At 54.1% G+C, this 17976-nt stretch overlaps 1 protein-coding gene across 5 annotated transcripts in view; it reads left to right on the top strand.

The window, feature by feature from the left end:
- Nucleotides 1-17976, top strand: part of PHF20 (PHD finger protein 20) — a 188686-nt gene that overhangs the window by 20621 nt on the left and 150089 nt on the right. The gene's annotated exons all lie outside the window — the stretch shown is intronic.

The raw sequence follows: 17976 nt of genomic DNA, 5'->3' as shown, positions 1-17976 counted from the left end.
GCGATGTACTCTGCTGCTTCTGAGCCGGCTCATTACTGTTGCGCATATTCATGATGCGCGACACAGCCGACCCGGAAGCAGCTGCTGCGGGGGTCAGCGCCGGCCGGATGCTGCACCGCGGGAGCGATCAGCACCATGGAGAGCGGGAGCGCGCACAGGTGAGTTGATTACTAAGTGCAATAATGGGCCACGGAGCCCAGATTGCACTTAGACAACCCACGTGTGCCGTGATTCACGGCACATGCAGGGACATGTGCGTGTTTTACACGCCAGTGAAAAACGTCAGTGTTTTTCACTGATGTGTGAAACGGGCCTTAGAGGTAAAATTGCACCACATCCACAGAACATAATCCTGGCTTCAAAGGGAATCTGTTATTCTGACCCAACCCTTAACTTTGAGAATCTGTAGGTGTGTCCCACAATACTGTGTATGCTGTGCTTATATTGCAGTGCCTTCCTTACAGATTCATTTCAAGCATACCTACCCTTTTTCTGCATGATCTGACCATCTGGAGTGGTGCAACGCTGCTGCAAGATGGACAGTACTGCTGTCATGGCAACCTCGCCACGCCAGGAGAGCATTGTCTAGTGTGCAGGTACCTGGCATGCCGATGGTCAGACTGTTCCAGAAAAACACAAGTGGAGCAAACGTGCCGACATTTCTGGTGGGGGGGGATAGGAACATTGAAGTCTTGCACCCAACCTCTTCTGGGAATACCCTTGGCCCCACTCCTATTCACCCTCATTGGGGCTTGGTCTACACAAACCCCTCACCCCTTTTATTCAGAGAGACCCAAAATTTGCAAGGACTAGGTTTTAAAATTTAGTACAACTGTGATCAATGTGGGACAGTTGGCACGAGGCATTGTGTAATTTGCCTTAAATTACGAGGATCTGCCATCAAGACACGTGTTTTTGGTTTTTTTTTTTTCCTTTTTATATATAGGTATTTTTCAGGACTTTAAAGAGTAAATAAACTTATGTTGAATATTTTAAAGAGATAGGCCTTTTAATTGTGTACACAATGAGCTCCTTACCGATCACTCTAAAAACCTATTAGACTCCCTTACGCTGGTTTCAGACGTCCGTGTTTCAGATGTGACATCCGTTTTTAAAACGGATGCCACACGTACCCATGTTATTTGCTGTTAATCACACGTCCGTGTTTTCACACAGACTGTGTGACCTCTCATGACTGCGCGTGCACACACGCAAGCATGTCAGTTTTTTTTTTTTCAGGCAGCATGGGTGTCACACGGATCGCACACTGATAAGATCCGTGTGACACATACCGGAGAAAACTCTGGTCCTTTTAATAAAAAGATTTGCTATATTCACCTGTATCCAGCGATGCTGCCTCCTGCTCTTTATCGACGCTCATTATACTCACTGAAAATTCAGTGCCCTGTGGAGCTGGAAGCCGGAGCAGCGCTGGGGACGGCATCGCTGTGTGTGTCTGTCCAAAACATCGCGGGGACTCATCACAGTTCCCAATGAACTCTGATGAACCTGGGAAGCTGTGTCGTGGGGGTCATCAGAGTTCATTGGGAACTCTGACCTCCTGGATGTCACTGTGCGTGCAGAATACTCACCTGTCCCCGTGATGCTGTCTTAGGCGGTGCTGTATCCAACACTGTTCCCGCGATGCTCTGGCTTCAAGGTCCTGAGTGCGGTGAATAATCGAATATAATGAGCTGTGGTCATGAGCGGGAGGCAGCAAAGCCGAAGACAGCAGGTAAATATGGAAAATCTTTTTATTTCACAGACACGTATTTTCTCCGGTACCTATCACACTTATGCAAACACGTGTGACACACGTATAACACGTGTGACCATAACCATGCGTGTGACTGGTACCTGATTAAACACGGACGTCTGAAACTGGCCTTATACACATTAGATGGACGTCGGACGAACACTGGTTACACTGATCGTTCAGTTGGCAACTATCTTGGTGTCTTTGCCAGGGCCATCCCTTTCGGTGGCTTTCGCTGACTTTATCTGTTTATCGGGGGCTTTAGAAATATATATTTCAATAATCCGGAAGAGGCGAAGACTACCAGCAACCTGATGGCTTGATACTATCCACAGAAAGACGCTGATGGCCCTATCTAGACGCACAAGCTCGATCTTCTTACAGGTCCTTCGTTCATCAAGTCACCATGTCTCAAGATCAAGCTGAAGGCTGTGTACCTTCCCCCCCCCCCCCCTCCCTTCTTCCTTTTATCTCTTCTAGTCTCGTATTCAACTGTTTTTGTGCCAAATTCTTCAAAATGGGGCACATGTAGTTCCTGAATTTGAACAAAATCAAAATTGTTTATTTTTGTCTCCTTACCCCTTTTTTCCATCTTTTTAGCAACAAACGTCACATTCTTTACAAAGTTGCACATTTGTCTAAAAATGTATCAAACTAAAAACTGGGAAATCTTGCTTCAAGCAAGGAGTAGAAAACTCACGTAATTTAAGAGGAATCACCAGGTTTTTGTTACCCCATCTGAGAGCAGCATAGAGGGGGAGAGACCCGGATTCCAGCGACGTGTCACTTACTGAGGCGTTTGCTGTCATGTTGATAAAATCAATGTTTTCTCTGCTGCAGATCTAGCAGTTATACAGAGCTCATGAATATGCTGGACTACCTGGCAGCCCTGTAATGATGATTTACTGCTGATTAATCAGTGAATTTATCAAAACAATTCTAAGCAGCCCAATAAGTGACACATTGCTGGAATCAGGGTCTCTGCCCCTACATTATGCTGCTTTCAGAGTAAACGCAAAAATCTGGTGACAGATTTCCTTTAAGAAGCATTTTGCCTGCCAAGAGACATTGTTTTTGGTGCAGAATTGACTGCTGCAAATATTTAAAATGTATTGTAGAGAAAAATACTTTAAAGGGAACCTGTGACCAGGTTTTCCCACAAAATGCGGCCACCACCAGTGAGCCCTTATATACAGCATTCTAGAATGCTATCACCGTTATCTTTTTGTGCTTGTGGATGATGCGTCCTACGTCATCTACACAGCCTCCATTGTGCTTCTGTGCACGTGCACTTCTCTCTGCAGGCAAAACAAAGTATTGTAGTGCACATACGTGGGTGTTCTTTGCCTTTTCCCTGCTCCTGCCGCTCCATGTAGCAGAGCTGGATGCGTCATGGGACCTTGTGTGGATTACGTCGGACATGGAGGGGTATTTGGGGACTTAATAAAGTGGTGAAAGAGGGTGTTTTTTGTCTTTTATTCCAAATAAAGTATTTTTTTCAGGTGTATGTGTTTTATTTATTTTCACTTACAGGTTAATCATGGGGGTGTCTCACAGATTCCTGCCATGATTAACCTAGGACTTGGTGGCAGCTATGGGCTGCCATTAACTCCTTATTAGCCCAATTGCGACCACACCTGGGACTGTCGCATCTAATGGATGCGGCAATTCCGGGCAGCTGCTGGCTGATATTTTTAGGCAGGGGGGCTCCCCATAACGTGGGCCTCCCCATCCTGAGAATACCCGCCTTCGGACGTGTGGCTTTACCTTGGCTGGTATCAAAATTGGGGGAGACTGCACGCCTGTTTTTTTTTTTTTTTTTTTTAATTTATTTTACTGCACTACATAGACCCGTCCACTGGCGGTTGTGATTGGTTGCAGTGACAAAGCTGTCACTCAGCGTGGGAGGGCGTCTGACATCAATCATAGGCGCCAGTGGGTGGGGGAAGCAGGGAATATGAGATGTAATAATGAGGGGCCGGCATTTTCAAAAGAGGAGAATCCGCCAGCGCAGTGTGACAGCCGTGCTGTGCCGTGCCGGTGATCAGTGAGTGTGAGAGAGGGGGGTGAGAGAGAGAGAGAGACCAGGAGGCTTTTAGACGATTTAGAACGTTCTGCTGGACATGCTGAGCATGCTCAGTAGAACGTGACGGAATCCTGCACTGGAATTCGTTGCCAAATGCATGGCGACGGAATACAGCACCATAGACCTTCATTATGCCTCTTAACAGATTTCGATGGAATCCTGCTGAGTGCTTTTTTTTTTTTTTTCAGTAACAGGAATTGCTACATTCAGTGTTCCTTCCGCCCGACGGTCACCGACAAAACAACTGATGTGCCACGGGGCGGATGCAACGCAAGACCATCCGTTGCAATCCGTCCTCAATAGAAGCCTATGAGGAATAAATTGCTTCCTGCAACGGTTACCGTAATTCCTCAAGGCGGCGGATTGCAACGGATGCCGCACAACGCCAGTGTGAAAGTACCCTTAGGGCTCATGCGCACGTTGCGTACTTGCATGCATTTGCGCTGCATATTGCACTGCAGCGTAAATGCATGCGTCCTGCGTAATCTATGTAGATTGTGCATGAGACATGTGCACGATGCTTTTCTGAACGCAGCGATTTGGGTGCTGAAATTTTGACCCAAATCCATGCGTTCAAAAAATGAGCATGTCAATTATTTGTGCGTTCTGGATGCAGCTCCCACTCTGTCTATGGTGGGGGCAGCAGCCAGAGCACATGAAATCTGTTTTTTTTTTAACAAAAATATTGCATTCATTTTGCAGTGTTTCTGCAGCGATTTGAAGCGCACATGTGCTGTCAAATCGCTGCAGAATATTCAGCAGTTACGTGCGCATGAGCCCTTACAGTACTTTGCTCTGCCCTCGGCAGGGAAGAGAAAAGTGTGCAGGAGCACAATGGAGGACACTGTGGCCTCTTTTAAGCATCATCCAGCTTTTTGTTTTTCTTCCAGCGATGGAGGGGCTCTTTAAATGCAAGTCCCTTGCCCCGTTGGTATACTTACTCTTTTGCGTTTTGCATGCTTTTTTGGTGTGGCTCCATTCTGCGGTGCCATCTTGTGACTGTAACTTCTGACTGGTCGGAGCACACTATGTAACTGAGAGCCAGAACGAGTCTCATAGAGATGTATTGAGTTATGACCTCCGGCGCTCCCGTTTATTTATTTATTTTCCTAGCTGACTGTTCTTCTCCAGTACTGGATCTCTGACAGCACAGACTGGCATAGAAACTGATCACATTCAAGCATTGGCATTGTGGATCATCTTATGCTAGCTTAGGGCACTCTGGCACACCTCTCTAGCCAACCCAAGTTCTGACCTCAAGACAATACAATCCCAGCCCAAGATGAATTAGGGTTGGGCAAATCGCTGAACTACATTGTAGTGGCACATGCTTCTATGTTTTTCTTATTGTGGCTCCTCAGCAGCAGCCTGCCATTATAGCAATATCCAAAATATGTGTAGTCCACTGCCCCATCTAATACTCGCCATATGGTGTTTTTCATCTGTTATCTGCGCCATGTCTGTCAGTCTTTGGCAGTTTGTGACCTGCTGGCTGCTCGAGTGTTTCATGGAACTGCCAGAAGTCCTATCTCTATGGGAGCCTTGTTCTGGCTCTCATAGACTTGCATTGAGTGCTTGTGTCGTAACGTCTGACTTCCGGACAGTCTAAACTTAATTACAAGATTGTGCCACGGTACTGGAGTGATGCCATAAAAGGTGGAAACGCTGGAGGGTGAATACAAGGGTACGAGCAGGGGAATTAGATTTAAAGCGCCACTCCAGTGCTGAAATGCAAAACTAAAAGCGCTGTAGTGGAGTTTTGAGAACTGTTGTGAGAATCATTGTTGTGCTTTTTAATTTTTTTTTTTTTTGTTTTTCCTCGCCTTTTTCAGAGTACCATAATAATATATGTAAAAAATTTTTTTTTTACAGAACTGTATGTGGACATTTTTTATTTCTTTTTTCCTTTGCTGGACAAATAGTAGTTTTGACTGATGCCATGTGATATACTGTACAAAAAGAAAGCGGAGAAATATTTGTGTCATGAAATGGTTTGGAAAAAACCTTTATTTTCAAATCAATAGAGCTGTGTGAAGACCTGTCTTATTTGCTCTTTGAGCGGTTTCATTGATGCCAATTTGTGGTAAATAGGAACATTTTAATGTTGTACTGGACACAATGTAAGGCCCCTTTCAGACGTCCGTGTGACATACGTTTTTAACACGGATGCCACACATACCCATGTCATTCTGTGGTGTTACTCACACGGCCTTGTTTTCACACAGACCTTGTGACCCTTCTCCTCCTCCCCCCCCCACGGGGTCCCATACGCAGACATGTCTGTGTTTTGGGTTTTTTTTTCCCTCTTGCAGCACGGATGTAACACGTATCGCACACTGATGTGATCCATGTGACATCAGTGTGACACGTACAGGTCTTTTAAATAAATCGATTTTTCTATATTCACCTGTATCCAGCGCTGCTTTCTTCGGCTCTGCTGCCTCCTGCTTCGCTAGAGCATCACGGGGACCGCATCACTGAGGACAGGTGAGTATCCAGCAAGCAGTGTGTGTGCAGTGACGTCCTGGAGGTCATTGGAGTTCCCAATGATCCCTGATGAACCCGTGAAGTCACAGTGGTGACACCCGTTGTAGCCCGAGTGTCATCATGATGTCATCAGAGTTCATTGGGAACTCCGGTGACCTGAATGTCACTGCACACACACTGCTCGTTTGCTGAATACTCACCTGACCCCACGGCTTCCAGGTCCTCAGTGCAGTGAATATTCTATGAGTATAATGAGCGGCGGTCAGAAGCGGGAGACAGCAGAGCCGAAAAAAACAGCGCTGGATACAGGTGAGTATAGAAAATCTTATTATTGAAAAGGCCTGTGTTTTCTCCGGTACGTGTCACACGCGTGACCATACCAATGTTTGTGGCCTGTACCTGATTTAACACCTGAAAGGGGCCTAATAGTGACTACAGAGCAGAATGATGTTCAAAAGTACAACTTGTCCCTTTAAAAAAAACAAAACAAGCCCTCATACAGCTATCTTGACAGAAAAATAAAAAAAGTTGTTCTGGCTTTTGGAAGAAGGGGGAAAAAAAATTGAAGGGGTTAAAGACCACTCTTGGATACAGATGCCGGCATCTACCATCTCTCTCCACACATACTGACATCAGCCCTGACATACATATACATGTTTTTGCATGAAGGGGTTAAAGGTCATCATAGTTGTGATCCAAATGACCGTTATCTCCCCCATACAGAGGAACACTAGGCCAATCGTTCCTGTGTTCTGTATGAGAGAGCTGCTGCTAGACTTATCGGTGGCTTCTCTGCTGGAGAACAAAAGATGGGTGCTCTGCTGCCAGACCCTCGTCTACCTCAAGCCATCTGTCGGAGCAGTCAGGAGGCCGCTATATACGTTAGACAGCAGGCTGGTTTGTGCATGGGGTTTTATAAAGGGGATCCTTTTTACTTATAGGGTATAATTGTATTATTTTAAGTGTTCTTCCATAGGAGCCATGATTAAATGTTTGATCTCTAGGGATTCTACAACGGGGACCGACTGAGATGGCTGTTTCATCATTCAGGCTTTGGAGTCTGTAAGCTAGGGTCCAACACCACCCGTTCTCTATCCTCCACATGGCCAATAGTGATAAAGGTACAGGAGTAAAGTGGTACTGTCACTGTGGGTGTTGAGATGCTTTCACATTGCGTTGATACTTATGTTCAGTGGTCCTATCTTCTACTTCTGAGTGTCCTCCAGAAGGTGTATACCCCTGAACATGGTGACTACAGCTACACTATTATAGTCAATGGCTCCGTTGGTGCATACTTCCAAATCCCGTTTTGTAGGGCGTCCGGACGTAAGCCCTGACAGGACCACTGAACGTGGGGAAGAACGCAATATGAAAGCGGCCTTAGATTTGATGTTCTAGCAATCCATCACCCCTATTAACGTTCATAATAATAGATGACAATATTTGGACTTTTCCATCAACTTCACACCTGGAAGTGAAGGGTGTCCTAGCTGAGCGTTAGCACATGAATGCGTTTTCTTTGCAGACACAGGATGAAGGGCCATCTGCTGTGCACTAGTGTAGATCAAAAGGACTCTGGTGAATGGGTGCAAATGGCCATGTTCCAGTGTACAGTGGGAGCTTTTTGCTACATATTGGCTGAGACTCCACTTGGTTAGTGACCACTGTGGACAGGAGATGCCCGACCTGGAGGTCCCATCCTGCCAGCCTCCTCTCACTAGTCACTTAGTGGCTGCTGGGGACAGGAGATGCCCGACCTGAGGGTCCCATCCTGCCAGCCTCGTATCACTAATCACTTAGTGGCTTCTGGGGCAGGAGATGCAGACTCTGAGGGTCCCATGCTGCCAGCCTCCTATCACTAGTCACTTAGTGGCTTCTGGGGCAGGAGATGCCGGCTCTGAGGGTCCCATCCTGCCAGCCTCGTATCACTAATCACTTAGTGGCTTCTGGGGCAGGAGATGCCGGCTCTGGGGGTCCCATCCTGCCAGCCTCCTATCACTTAGTGGCTTCTGGGGCAGGAGATGCCGGCTCGGAGGGTCCCATCCTGCCAGCCTCCTATCACTTAGTGGCTTCTGGGGCAGGAGATGCCGGCTCTGAAGGTCCCATCCTGCCAGCCTCCTATCACTAATCACTTAGTGGCTTCTGGGGCAGGAGATGCCGGCTCTGAGGGTCCCATCCTGCCAGCCTCCTCTCACTAATCACTTAGTGGCTTCTGGGGCAGGAGATGCCGGCTCTGAGGGTCCCATCCTGCCAGCCTCCTATCACTAGTCACTTAGTGGCTTCTGGGGCAGGAGATGCCGGCTCTGAGGGTCCCATCCTGCCAGCCTCCTATCACTTAGTGGCTTCTGGGGCAGGAGATGCCGGCTCTGGGGGTCCCATCCTGCCAGCCTCCTATCACTAATCACTTAGTGGCTTCTGGGGCAGGAGATGCCGGCTCTGAGGGTCCCATCCTGCCAGCCTCCTATCACTTAGTGGCTTCTGGGGCAGGAGATGCCGGCTCTGAGGGTCCCATCCTGCCAGCCTCCTATCACTTAGTGGCTTCTGGGGCAGGAGATGCCGGCTCTGAGGGTCCCATCCTGCCAGCCTCCTATCACTTAGTGGCTGCTGGGGCAGGAGATGCCGGCTCTGAGGGTCCCATCCTGCCAGCCTCCTATCACTTAGTGGCTTCTGGGTCAGGAGATGCTGGCTCTGGGGGTCCCATCCTGCCAGCCTAATATCACTTAGTGGCTTCTGGGGCAGGAGATGCCGGCTCTGGGGGTCCCATCCTGCCAGCCTAATATCACTTAGTGGCTTCTGGGGCAGGAGATGCCGGCTCTGAGGGTCCCATGCTGCCAGCCTCCTATCACTAGTCACTTAGTGGCTTCTGGGGCAGGAGATGCCGGCTCTGAGGGTCCCATCCTGCCAGCCTCCTATCACTAGTCACTTAGTGGCTTCTGGGGCAGGAGATGCCGGCTCTGAGGGTCCCATCCTGCCAGCCTCCTATCACTTAGTGGCTTCTGGGGCAGGAGATGCCGGCTCTGGGGGTCCCATCCTGCCAGCCTCCTATCACTTAGTGGCTTCTGGGGCAGGAGATGCCGGCTCTGGGGGTCCCATCCTGCCAGCCTCCTATCACTAATCACTTAGTGGCTTCTGGGGCAGGAGATCTCTGAGGGTCCCATCCTGCCAGCCTCCTATCACTAATCACTTAGTGGCTTCTGGGGCAGGAGATGCCGGCTCTGGGGGTCCCATCCTGCCAGCCTCCTATCACTAATCACTTAGTGGCTTCTGGGGCAGGAGATGCCGGCTCTGGGGGTCCCATCCTGCCAGCCTCCTATCACTTAGTGGCTTCTGGGGCAGGAGATGCCGGCTCTGAGGGTCCCATCCTGCCAGCCTCCTATCACTTAGTGGCTTCTGGGGCAGGAGATGCCGGCTCTGAGGGTCCCATCCTGCCAGCCTCCTATCACTTAGTGGCTTCTGGGGCAGGAGATGCCGGCTCTGAGGGTCCCATCCTGCCAGCCTCCTATCACTTAGTGGCTTCTGGGGCAGGAGATGCCGGCTCTGAGGGTCCCATCCTGCCAGCCTCCTATCACTTAGTGGCTTCTGGGGCAGGAGATGCCGGCTCTGGGGGTCCCATCCTGCCAGCCTCCTATCACTTAGTGGCTTCTGGGGCAGGAGATGCCGGCTCTGGGGGTCCCATCCTGCCAGCCTCCTATCACTTAGTGGCTTCTGGGGCAGGAGATGCCGGCTCTGGGGGTCCCATCCTGCCAGCCTCCTATCACTAATCACTTAGTGGCTTCTGGGGCAGGAGATGCCGGCTCTGGGGGTCCCATCCTGCCAGCCTCGTATCACTAATCACTTAGTGGCTTCTGGGGCAGGAGATGCCGGCTCTGAGGGTCCCATCCTGCCAGCCTCGTATCACTAATCACTTAGTGGCTTCTGGGGCAGGAGATGCCGGCTCTGAGGGTCCCATCCTGCCAGCCTCCTATCACTTAGTGGCTTCTGGGGCAGGAGATGCCGGCTCTGAGGGTCCCATCCTGCCAGCCTCCTATCACTAATCACTTAGTGGCTTCTGGGGCAGGAGATGCCGGCTCTGGGGGTCCCATCCTGCCAGCCTCCTATCACTTAGTGGCTTCTGGGGCAGGAGATGCCGGCTCTGAGGGTCCCATCCTGCCAGCCTCCTATCACTTAGTGGCTTCTGGGGCAGGAGATGCCGGCTCTGAGGGTCCCATCCTGCCAGCCTCGTATCACTAATCACTTAGTGGCTGCTGGGGCAGGAGATGCCGGCTCTGAGGGTCCCATCCTGCCAGCCTCCTATCACTAGTCACTTAGTGGCTGCTGGGGCAGGAGATGCCGGCTCTGAGGGTCCCATCCTGCCAGCCTCCTATCACTTAGTGGCTTCTGGGGCAGGAGATGCCGGCTCTGAGGGTCCCATCCTACCAGCCTCCTATCACTAATCACTTAGTGGCTTCTGGGGCAGGAGATGCCGGCTCTGGGGGTCCCATCCTGCCAGCCTCCTATCACTAATCACTTAGTGGCTTCTGGGGCAGGAGATCTCTGAGGGTCCCATCCTACCAGCCTCCTATCACTAATCACTTAGTGGCTTCTGGGGCAGGAGATGCCGGCTCTGGGGGTCCCATCCTGCCAGCCTCCTCTCACTTAGTGGCTTTTGGGGCAGGAGATGCCGGCTCTGAGGGTCCCATCCTGCCAGCCTCCTATCACTTAGTGGCTTCTGGGGCAGGAGATGCCGGCTCTGAGGGTCCCATCCTGCCAGCCTCGTATCACTAATCACTTAGTGGCTTCTGGGGCAGGAGATGCCGGCTCTGGGGGTCCCATCCTGCCAGCCTCCTATCACTAATCACTTAGTGGCTTCTGGGGCAGGAGATACCGGCTCTGAGGGTCCCATCCTGCCAGCCTCCTATCACTTAGTGGCTTCTGGGGCAGGAGATGCCGGCTCTGAGGGTCCCATCCTGCCAGCCTCCTATCACTTAGTGGCTTCTGGGGCAGGAGATGCCGGCTCTGGGGGTCCCATCCTGCCAGCCTAATATCACTTAGTGGCTTCTGGGGCAGGAGATGCCGGCTCTGGGGGTCCCATCCTGCCAGCCTAATATCACTTAGTGGCTTCTGGGGCAGGAGATGCCGGCTCTGGGGGTCCCATGCTGCCAGCCTCCTATCACTAGTCACTTAGTGGCTTCTGGGGCAGGAGATGCCGGCTCTGAGGGTCCCATCCTGCCAGCCTCCTATCACTTAGTGGCTTCTGGGGCAGGAGATGCCGGCTCTGAGGGTCCCATGCTGCCAGCCTCCTATCACTAGTCACTTAGTGGCTTCTGGGGCAGGAGATGCCGGCTCTGAGGGTCCCATCCTGCCAGCCTCCTATCACTTAGTGGCTGCTGGGGCAGGAGATGCCGGCTCTGAGGGTCCCATCCTGCCAGCCTCCTATCACTTAGTGGCTTCTGGGGCAGGAGATGCCGGCTCTGAGGGTCCCATCCTGCCAGCCTCCTCTCACTAATCACTTAGTGGCTTCTGGGGCAGGAGATGCCGGCTCTGGGGGTCCCATCCTGCCAGCCTCCTCTCACTAATCACTTAGTGGCTTCTGGGGCAGGAGATGCCGGCTCTGAGGGTCCCATCCTGCCAGCCTCCTATCACTTAGTGGCTTCTGGGGCAGGAGATGCCGGCTCTGAGGGTCCCATCCTGCCAGCCTCCTATCACTTAGTGGCTTCTGGGGCAGGAGATGCCGGCTCTGAGGGTCCCATCCTGCCAGCCTCCTATCACTTAGTGGCTTCTGGGGCAGGAGATGCCGGCTCTGGGGGTCCCATCCTGCCAGCCTAATATCACTTAGTGGCTTCTGGGGCAGGAGATGCCGGCTCTGAGGGTCCCATGCTGCCAGCCTCCTATCACTAGTCACTTAGTGGCTTCTGGGGCAGGAGATGCCGGCTCTGAGGGTCCCATCCTGCCAGCCTCCTATCACTTAGTGGCTTCTGGGGCAGGAGATGCCGGCTCTGGGGGTCCCATCCTGCCAGCCTCCTATCACTAATCACTTAGTGGCTTCTGGGGCAGGAGATCTCTGAGGGTCCCATCCTGCCAGCCTCCTATCACTTAGTGGCTTCTGGGGCAGGAGATGCCGGCTCTGAGGGTCCCATCCTGCCAGCCTCCTATCACTTAGTGGCTTCTGGGGCAGGAGATGCCGGCTCTGGGGGTCTCATCCTGCCAGCCTCCTATCACTTAGTGGCTTCTGGGGCAGGAGATGCCGGCTCTGGGGGTCCCATCCTGCCAGCCTCGTATCACTAATCACTTAGTGGCTTCTGGGGCAGGAGATGCCGGCTCTGGGGGTCCCATCCTGCCAGCCTAATATCACTTAGTGGCTTCTGGGGCAGGAGATGCCGGCTCTGAGGGTCCCATGCTGCCAGCCTCCTATCACTAGTCACTTAGTGGCTTCTGGGGCAGGAGATGCCGGCTCTGAGGGTCCCATCCTGCCAGCCTCCTATCACTTAGTGGCTTCTGGGGCAGGAGATGCCGGCTCTGAGGGTCCCATGCTGCCAGCCTCCTATCACTAATCACTTAGTGGCTTCTGGGGCAGGAGATCTCTGAGGGTCCCATCCTGCCAGCCTCCTATCACTTAGTGGCTGCTGGGGCAGGAGATGCCGGCTCTGAGGGTCCCATCCTGCCAGCCTCCTATCACTTAGTGGCTTCTGGGGCAGGAGATGCCGGCTCTGAGGGTCCCATCCTGCCAGCCTCCTCTCACTAATCACTTAGTGGCTTCTGGGGCAGGAGATGCCGGCTCTGGGGGTCCCATCCTGCCAGCCTCCTCTCACTAATCACTTAGTGGCTTCTGGGGCAGGAGATCTCTGAGGGTCCCATCCTGCCAGCCTCCTCTCACTAATCACTTAGTGGCTTCTGGGGCAGGAGATGCCGGCTCTGAGGGTCCCATCCTGCCAGCCTCCTATCACTTAGTGGCTTCTGGGGCAGGAGATGCCGGCTCTGAGGGTCCCATCCTGCCAGCCTCCTCTCACTAATCACTTAGTGGCTTCTGGGGCAGGAGATGCCGGCTCTGGGGGTCCCATCCTGCCAGCCTCCTCTCACTAATCACTTAGTGGCTTCTGGGGCAGGAGATCTCTGAGGGTCCCATCCTGCCAGCCTCCTCTCACTAATCACTTAGTGGCTTCTGGGGCAGGAGATGCCGGCTCTGAGGGTCCCATCCTGCCAGCCTCCTATCACTTAGTGGCTTCTGGGGCAGGAGATGCCGGCTCTGAGGGTCCCATCCTGCCAGCCTCCTATCACTTAGTGGCTTCTGGGGCAGGAGATGCCGGCTCTGGGGGTCCCATCCTGCCAGCCTAATATCACTTAGTGGCTTCTGGGGCAGGAGATGCCGGCTCTGGGGTCCCATCCTGCCAGCCTCCTATCACTTGGTGGCTTCTGGGGCAGGAGATGCCGGCTCTGGGGGTCCCATCCTGCCAGCCTCCTATCACTTGGTGGCTTCTGGGGCAGGAGATGCCGGCTCTGGGGGTCCCATCCTGCCAGCCTCCTATCACTTGGTGGCTTCTGGGGCAGGAGATGCCGGCTCTGGGGTCCCATCCTGCCAGCCTCCTCTCACTTAGTGGCTTCTAGTGCAGGAGATGCCGGCTCTGAGGGTCCCATCCTGCCAGCCTCCTATCACTTAGTGGCTTCTGGGGCAGGAGATGCCGGCTCTGAGGGTCCCATCCTGCCAGCCTCGTATCACTAATCACTTAGTGGCTTCTGGGGCAGGAGATGCCGGCTCTGAGGGTCCCATCCTGCCAGCCTCGTATCACTAATCACTTAGTGGCTTCTGGGGCAGGAGATGCCGGCTCTGGGATCCCATCCTGCCAGCCTCCTCTCACTTAGTGGCTTCTGGGGCAGGAGATGCCGGCTCTGAGGGTCCCATCCTGCCAGCCTCGTATCACTAATCACTTAGTGGCTTCTGGGGCAGGAGATGCCGGCTCTGGGATCCCATCCTGCCAGCCTCCTCTCACTTAGTGGCTTCTGGGGCAGGAGATGCCGGCTCTGGGGGTCCCATCCTGCCAGCCTCCTATCACTTAGTGGCTTCTGGGGCAGGAGATGCCGGCTCTGAGGGTCCCATCCTGCCAGCCTCCTCTCACTTAGTGGCTTCTGGGGCAGGAGATGCCGGCTCTGAGGGTCCCATCCTGCCAGCCTCGTATCACTAATCACTTAGTGGCTTCTGGGGCAGGAGATGCCGGCTCTGAGGGTCCCATCCTGCCAGCCTCCTCTCACTAATCACTTAGTGGCTTCTGGGGCAGGAGATGCCGGCTCTGGGGGTCCCATCCTGCCAGCCTCCTCTCACTAATCACTTAGTGGCTTCTGGGGCAGGAGATGCCGGCTCTGAGGGTCCCATCCTGCCAGCCTCCTATCACTTAGTGGCTTCTGGGGCAGGAGATGCCGGCTCTGAGGGTCCCATCCTGCCAGCCTCCTATCACTTAGTGGCTTCTGGGGCAGGAGATGCCGGCTCTGAGGGTCCCATCCTGCCAGCCTCCTATCACTTAGTGGCTTCTGGGGCAGGAGATGCCGGCTCTGGGGGTCCCATCCTGCCAGCCTAATATCACTTAGTGGCTTCTGGGGCAGGAGATGCCGGCTCTGAGGGTCCCATGCTGCCAGCCTCCTATCACTAGTCACTTAGTGGCTTCTGGGGCAGGAGATGCCGGCTCTGAGGGTCCCATCCTGCCAGCCTCCTATCACTTAGTGGCTTCTGGGGCAGGAGATGCCGGCTCTGGGGGTCCCATCCTGCCAGCCTCCTATCACTAATCACTTAGTGGCTTCTGGGGCAGGAGATCTCTGAGGGTCCCATCCTGCCAGCCTCCTATCACTTAGTGGCTTCTGGGGCAGGAGATGCCGGCTCTGAGGGTCCCATCCTGCCAGCCTCCTATCACTTAGTGGCTTCTGGGGCAGGAGATGCCGGCTCTGGGGGTCTCATCCTGCCAGCCTCCTATCACTTAGTGGCTTCTGGGGCAGGAGATGCCGGCTCTGGGGGTCCCATCCTGCCAGCCTCGTATCACTAATCACTTAGTGGCTTCTGGGGCAGGAGATGCCGGCTCTGGGGGTCCCATCCTGCCAGCCTAATATCACTTAGTGGCTTCTGGGGCAGGATATGCCGGCTCTGAGGGTCCCATGCTGCCAGCCTCCTATCACTAGTCACTTAGTGGCTTCTGGGGCAGGAGATGCCGGCTCTGAGGGTCCCATCCTGCCAGCCTCCTATCACTTAGTGGCTTCTGGGGCAGGAGATGCCGGCTCTGAGGGTCCCATGCTGCCAGCCTCCTATCACTAATCACTTAGTGGCTTCTGGGGCAGGAGATCTCTGAGGGTCCCATCCTGCCAGCCTCCTATCACTTAGTGGCTGCTGGGGCAGGAGATGCCGGCTCTGAGGGTCCCATCCTGCCAGCCTCCTATCACTTAGTGGCTTCTGGGGCAGGAGATGCCGGCTCTGAGGGTCCCATCCTGCCAGCCTCCTCTCACTAATCACTTAGTGGCTTCTGGGGCAGGAGATGCCGGCTCTGGGGGTCCCATCCTGCCAGCCTCCTCTCACTAATCACTTAGTGGCTTCTGGGGCAGGAGATCTCTGAGGGTCCCATCCTGCCAGCCTCCTCTCACTAATCACTTAGTGGCTTCTGGGGCAGGAGATGCCGGCTCTGAGGGTCCCATCCTGCCAGCCTCCTATCACTTAGTGGCTTCTGGGGCAGGAGATGCCGGCTCTGAGGGTCCCATCCTGCCAGCCTCCTCTCACTAATCACTTAGTGGCTTCTGGGGCAGGAGATGCCGGCTCTGGGGGTCCCATCCTGCCAGCCTCCTCTCACTAATCACTTAGTGGCTTCTGGGGCAGGAGATCTCTGAGGGTCCCATCCTGCCAGCCTCCTCTCACTAATCACTTAGTGGCTTCTGGGGCAGGAGATGCCGGCTCTGAGGGTCCCATCCTGCCAGCCTCCTATCACTTAGTGGCTTCTGGGGCAGGAGATGCCGGCTCTGAGGGTCCCATCCTGCCAGCCTCCTATCACTTAGTGGCTTCTGGGGCAGGAGATGCCGGCTCTGGGGGTCCCATCCTGCCAGCCTAATATCACTTAGTGGCTTCTGGGGCAGGAGATGCCGGCTCTGGGGTCCCATCCTGCCAGCCTCCTATCACTTGGTGGCTTCTGGGGCAGGAGATGCCGGCTCTGGGGGTCCCATCCTGCCAGCCTCCTATCACTTGGTGGCTTCTGGGGCAGGAGATGCCGGCTCTGGGGGTCCCATCCTGCCAGCCTCCTATCACTTGGTGGCTTCTGGGGCAGGAGATGCCGGCTCTGGGGTCCCATCCTGCCAGCCTCCTCTCACTTAGTGGCTTCTAGTGCAGGAGATGCCGGCTCTGAGGGTCCCATCCTGCCAGCCTCCTATCACTTAGTGGCTTCTGGGGCAGGAGATGCCGGCTCTGAGGGTCCCATCCTGCCAGCCTCGTATCACTAATCACTTAGTGGCTTCTGGGGCAGGAGATGCCGGCTCTGAGGGTCCCATCCTGCCAGCCTCGTATCACTAATCACTTAGTGGCTTCTGGGGCAGGAGATGCCGGCTCTGGGATCCCATCCTGCCAGCCTCCTCTCACTTAGTGGCTTCTGGGGCAGGAGATGCCGGCTCTGAGGGTCCCATCCTGCCAGCCTCGTATCACTAATCACTTAGTGGCTTCTGGGGCAGGAGATGCCGGCTCTGGGATCCCATCCTGCCAGCCTCCTCTCACTTAGTGGCTTCTGGGGCAGGAGATGCCGGCTCTGGGGGTCCCATCCTGCCAGCCTCCTATCACTTAGTGGCTTCTGGGGCAGGAGATGCCGGCTCTGGGGGTCTCATCCTGCCAGCCTCCTATCACTTAGTGGCTTCTGGGGCAGGAGATGCCGGCTCTGGGGGTCCCATCCTGCCAGCCTCGTATCACTAATCACTTAGTGGCTTCTGGGGCAGGAGATGCCGGCTCTGGGGGTCCCATCCTGCCAGCCTAATATCACTTAGTGGCTTCTGGGGCAGGAGATGCCGGCTGTGAGGGTCCCATGCTGCCAGCCTCCTATCACTAGTCACTTAGTGGCTTCTGGGGCAGGAGATGCCGGCTCTGAGGGTCCCATCCTGCCAGCCTCCTATCACTTAGTGGCTTCTGGGGCAGGAGATGCCGGCTCTGAGGGTCCCATGCTGCCAGCCTCCTATCACTAATCACTTAGTGGCTTCTGGGGCAGGAGATCTCTGAGGGTCCCATCCTGCCAGCCTCCTATCACTTAGTGGCTGCTGGGGCAGGAGATGCCGGCTCTGAGGGTCCCATCCTGCCAGCCTCCTATCACTTAGTGGCTTCTGGGGCAGGAGATGCCGGCTCTGAGGGTCCCATCCTGCCAGCCTCCTCTCACTAATCACTTAGTGGCTTCTGGGGCAGGAGATGCCGGCTCTGGGGGTCCCATCCTGCCAGCCTCCTCTCACTAATCACTTAGTGGCTTCTGGGGCAGGAGATCTCTGAGGGTCCCATCCTGCCAGCCTCCTCTCACTAATCACTTAGTGGCTTCTGGGGCAGGAGATGCCGGCTCTGAGGGTCCCATCCTGCCAGCCTCCTATCACTTAGTGGCTTCTGGGGCAGGAGATGCCGGCTCTGAGGGTCCCATCCTGCCAGCCTCGTATCACTAATCACTTAGTGGCTTCTGGGGCAGGA

This window comes from Anomaloglossus baeobatrachus, chromosome 5 (genome assembly GCF_048569485.1).
Source record: "Anomaloglossus baeobatrachus isolate aAnoBae1 chromosome 5, aAnoBae1.hap1, whole genome shotgun sequence".
NCBI classification, from domain to species: Eukaryota; Metazoa; Chordata; class Amphibia; order Anura; family Aromobatidae; genus Anomaloglossus; species Anomaloglossus baeobatrachus.
The sequence above is the reverse complement of the archived record's forward strand: the minus strand, read 5'-3'. Positions and strand labels throughout refer to the sequence as shown.